The 5,000-nt window shown below is 44.0% G+C and overlaps 1 protein-coding gene and 1 pseudogene across 1 annotated transcript in view; one reads left to right on the forward strand and one right to left on the reverse strand.

Moving 5' to 3' along the window:
• The window catches only part of LOC128309014 (adenylate cyclase, terminal-differentiation specific-like), a gene marked incomplete at its 3' end in the record, with an annotated part of 135,086 nt that overhangs the window by 128,909 nt on the left and 1,177 nt on the right, over positions 1-5,000 (forward strand). The window lies entirely within an intron of this gene.
• The window catches only part of LOC128309026 (uncharacterized), a 6,674-nt pseudogene continuing 5,399 nt past the window's right edge, over positions 3,726-5,000 (reverse strand).

The raw sequence follows: 5,000 nt of genomic DNA on the forward strand, positions 1-5,000 counted from the left end.
TGCGACTAACGGGCTTTGATAGTGCGACCAACGGGCTTGATAGTGCGACCAACGGGCTTGATAGTGCGACCTATGGGCTTGATAGTGCGACTAACGGGCTTGATAGTGCGACTTATGGGCTTGATAGTGCGACTTATGGGCTTGATAGTGCGACTTACGGGCTTGCTTTTCCATGTTTTTCGCATCGAGCTTCGGTTCGTTTCGAATAATTTTGTCCATGTTTTTCGTTTGCTACGAGAGGTTCGGTTCGTTTTCAGTTATCCCTGTGTTCATGGTTTTCGTGAGCTTCGATAGGTTTGGTCCGTGTTTTTGAGTACTCTTGTCCATGATTTTCGTGTGCTTCTTGAGGTTTGGTCCGATTTTCAGTACTCTTGTCCATGCTTTCACATGCTCTGATAGGTAGGTTCGTTCTCAGTTATCCCTGTGTTCATGGTTTTCGTGTGCTTCGATAGGTTTGGTCCGTGTTTTTGAGTACTCTTGTCCATGATTTTCGTGTGCTTCTAGAGGTTTGGTCCGATTTTCAGTACTCTTGTCCATGCTTTCACATGCTCTGATAGGTAGGTTCGTTCTCAGTTATCCCTGTGTTCATGGTTTTCGTGTGCTTCGATAGGTTTGGTCCGTGTTTTTGAGTACTCTTGTCCATGATTTTCGTGTGCTTCTAGAGGTTTGGTCCGATTTTCAGTACTCTTGTCCATGACTTTCGTTTGCTTCGATTCGTTCACTCCATTACTCTTGTCTGTGGTTTTCGTTTGCTTCGATACGTTCACTCCATTACTCTTGTCTTTGGTTTTCGTTTGCTTCGATTCGTTCACTCTATTACTCTTGTCTGTGGTTTTCGTTTGCTTCGATTCGTTCACTCTATTACTCTTGTCTGTGGTTTTCGTTTGCTTCGATTCGTTCACTCTATTACTCTTGTCTGTGGTTTTCGTTTGCTTCGATTCGTTCACTCTATTACTCTTGTCTGTGGTTTTCGTTTGCTTCGATTCGTTCAGTCCATTACTCTTGTATGTGATTTTCGTTTGCTTCGATTTGTTCAGTCCATTACTCTTGTGTGTGGTTTTCGTTTGCTTCGAGTCGTTCAGTCCATTACCCTTGTCTATGATTTTCGTTTGCTTCGATTTGTTCAGTCCAATACTTACCTTTGTCTATGATTTTCGCTCTAGCCCAGTCGCCCTGCGCTCTGGAAATCACATTCCAACTCTATCACCGATAGTGCTCACACCTTGGAAACCACATTTCACCCGGGGAACCTTAGGGTGGATTTTGAGCCTTTCGGGATTGCGAAACCATCATTTAACACTCTAAACTTAATTTCCGCAATCCCAGACGCACTTTCCATATGGTCTCCAAAAATGCGTGTGAGCTGACCTGGTCCCTTATAATAGGCAATGAACACGATTTTGGCAAAATATTTTTTTCAAAATTTTTTGACTCACCGGGTAAAATCGAATTTACTTGGGAAAAATGTTCTAGCAGGGGCCCTCCCATACAAATTTTTTTCTTCTCAAAAATGATTTTCGTTTCACTTTTCATACTCAGGGGAGTCTAAAATTGATGTTTTGAGTCACCGAGAAAAAAAAATTTTTTTGACCCGAGCTTGTGTCGGCGACCCAAAATCGACGCACTTGGGAAAAATGTTCTAGCAGGGGCCCTCCCATACAAAAATTTTTTCTTCTCAAAAATGATTTTCGTTTCACTTTTCATACTCAGGGGAGTCTAAAATTGATGTTTTGAGTCACCGTGAAAAAAAAATTTTTTTGACCCGAGCTTGTGTCGGCGACCCAAAATCGACGCACTTGGGAAAAATGTTCTAGCAGGGGCCCTCCCATACAAAAATTTTTTCTTCTCAAAAATGATTTTCGTTTCACTTTTCATACTCAGGGGAGTCTAAAATTGATGTTTTGAGTCACCGAGAAAAAAAAATTTTTTTGACCCGAGCTTGTGTCGGCGACCCAAAAATCGACGCACTTGGGAAAAATGTTCTAGCAGGGGCCCTCCCATACAAAAATTTTTTCTTCTCAAAAATGATTTTCGTTTCACTTTTCATACTCAGGGGAGTCTAAAATTGATGTTTTGAGTCACCGAGAAAAAAAAATTTTTTTGACCCGAGCTTGTGTCGGCGACCCAAAATCGACGCACTTGGGAAAAATGTTCTAGCAGGGGCCCTCCCATACAAAAATTTTTTCTTCTCAAAAATGATTTTCGTTTCACTTTTCATACTCAGGGGAGTCTAAAATTGATGTTTTGAGTCACCGAGAAAAAAAAATTTTTTTGACCCGAGCTTGTGTCGGCGACCCAAAATCGACGCACTTGGGAAAAATGTTCTAGCAGGGGCCCTCCCATACAAAAATTTTTTCTTCTCAAAAATGATTTTCGTTTCACTTTTCATACTCAGGGGAGTCTAAAATTGATGTTTTGAGTCACCGAGAAAAAAAAATTTTTTTGACCCGAGCTTGTGTCGGCGACCCAAAATCGACGCACTTGGGAAAAATGTTCTAGCAGGGGCCCTCCCATACAAAAATTTTTTTTTGACTCACCGGGTAAAATGGTCGCACTTGGTAAAAATGTTCTAGCAGGGGCCCTCCCATACAAAAATTTTTTCTTCTCAAAAATGATTTTCGTTTCACTTTTCATACTCAGGGGAGTCTAATATTGAAGTTTTGAGTCACCGTGAAAAAAATTTTTTTTTGACTCACTGGGTAAAATGGTCGCACTTGGGAAAAATGTTCTAGCAGGGGCCCTCCCATACAAAAAATTTTTATTTCTCAAATCGATCCGTGGTTTCACTTTTCATACTCTAGGGCCCATTTGCTTCAACTTTGGAAAAAATTTTCGATGATGAAAAATTTTCACCTTCGACGTCCATCGACCACTCGACCCGAACTTGGTACTTTTGTATGGAGGTACCCGAGTGGTGACTTTTTCATACAAAAATTTTTATTTCTCAAATCGATCCGTGGTTTCACTTTTCATACTCTAGGGCCCATTTGCTTCAACTTTGGAAAAAATTTTCGATGATGAAAAATTTTCACCTTCGACGTCCATCGACCACTCGACCCGAACTTGGTACTTTTGTATGGAGGTACCCGAGTGGTGACTTTTTCATACAAAAATTTTTATTTCTCAAATCGATCCGTGGTTTCACTTTTCATACTCTAGGGCCCATTTGCTTCAACTTTGGAAAAAATTTTCGATGATGAAAAATTTTCACCTTCGACGTCCATCGACCACTCGACCCGAACTTGGTACTTTTGTATGGAGGTACCCGAGTGGTGACTTTTTCATACAAAAATTTTTTTGCGAATACGTGTTCGTTCGCGATCATTTAGGCCATGAACCGCAAGTCCGCTGCGATAGAAATAGTGCATTGTAGTTACTCGACGAGAAAAAAAATCGGGACTTAGAAAAATTTTTGAAAGTCAAATCGTATTGACTTCCAACAACACCTGATAATAAACACACATTGCCTGTTGCACCACAGTTCGCATTTGACTTAACAAATCGCCTGTTGGTACGCACATCACCATCGACTTTACCAATCGCGTTTCGCACCGCTAATCCCACTTGGCGTGGAGCCACGCACATAATGTTGCGAGGAGAGTATTAATCGGGACTTAGCGTTTTAAGCTCGCGAACACTCCACTATGGGAGTGCACGCAAGCACCAACTGTACACACACAACACAACAATCACTCTCGCGAACACTCCATTCCCAAAGTGAACGCGAGCACCAGCAAGCATGGGTCGCCTGAGAGGATCGATGCGAACGCATCTCTACAACTCGCAGCTCCCAGCCTGTAGTCCCGTCGTTTGCGGGCGGTCGAAGGTGTCGAAACTAGTTGTATCCACGGTCGACGGAAACACAGCCACCAGGGTTCCCTGTGGTAAGGTACTTCCACGTGCAGCGTGCTCCCGCCCGTTGCGGCTCAGTCTAGTGCTATAGCGGGGATGAGACGTCAGTGTGCGCGGGGCAGCACCGACGGATCTCGGAGGGTTGTTAAGCCCGCTAGCTTCCGATCACCTAATGGGTTTGAGAAGCGCTATCAGCTCGGATTGGATACGACCTTAGAGGCGTTCAGGCATAATCCAGCGGACGTAGCGTCATACCAAAGTCCGGTCGAACTAGTATTGAGCCAGTGGTCCGTACCTGTGGTTCCTCTCGTACTGCACAGGAATTCCGTTAAGATAGCGGCAAACAGCACACACCAGTAGGGTAAAACTAACCTGTCTCACGACGGTCTAAACCCAGCTCACGTTCCCTTGAAAGGGTGAACAATCCTACGCTTGGTGAATTTTGCTTCACAATGATAGGAAGAGCCGACATCGAAGGATCAAAAAGCCACGTCGCTATGAACGCTTGGCGGCCACAAGCCAGTTATCCCTGTGCGTGACAGCTGTCATAGCAGTGCTCGGACGTGCTTCTGTGTCGCTCCGGTTAAAAGCGGAAAATTCGGGTGTAAAACTTTGCGAAAAGGGCCAAAAAGTGTTTTAATCAGTGTCTTTTAGTGCCTTCTACCCCTGAATGGTGAAATATTAACGAAACAGGACGATGCTCGCCTGATAAAAGCGAAAGAAATCTCTCCCATACATTTTGTATGGGAACAGACCAGTGCTGTTTATACGCGAAATAGGCGATTAAAACATTAAGTGGAACGTTAATTCAGTAGTGGCGTCACTGAAGAACATTATTCCGGTCGGTGGCAGTGTAGAAAACGCCAAAAAACTATAAAATAAGTGCGTGCAAAATAGCGGCAGAGTGGCGTCAGGTGGATCGTCGCGTGTGGGTGTGCGCTCGAGCGACGCGTTGTGACAGCTCAGAGCTTCTGCTCCACAGCGCCACCTATCCGCGAGGTGGAGAAGCGCGTAGCGACGAAAGCTCCCGAGGCAGTGTATGCGGACGGTATACATTTAGGCGCGAACGCAACGCAGCGGAGACTTAAGCAGGACGGCAGACAGCGAACCCGAAAACAAATTTTTGAAAACATTTATTTATTTAATAA

The sequence above is a fragment of the Anopheles moucheti genome (genome assembly GCF_943734755.1).
Source record: "Anopheles moucheti chromosome X unlocalized genomic scaffold, idAnoMoucSN_F20_07 X_unloc_8, whole genome shotgun sequence".
Lineage (NCBI taxonomy): Eukaryota > Metazoa > Arthropoda > Insecta > Diptera > Culicidae > Anopheles > Anopheles moucheti.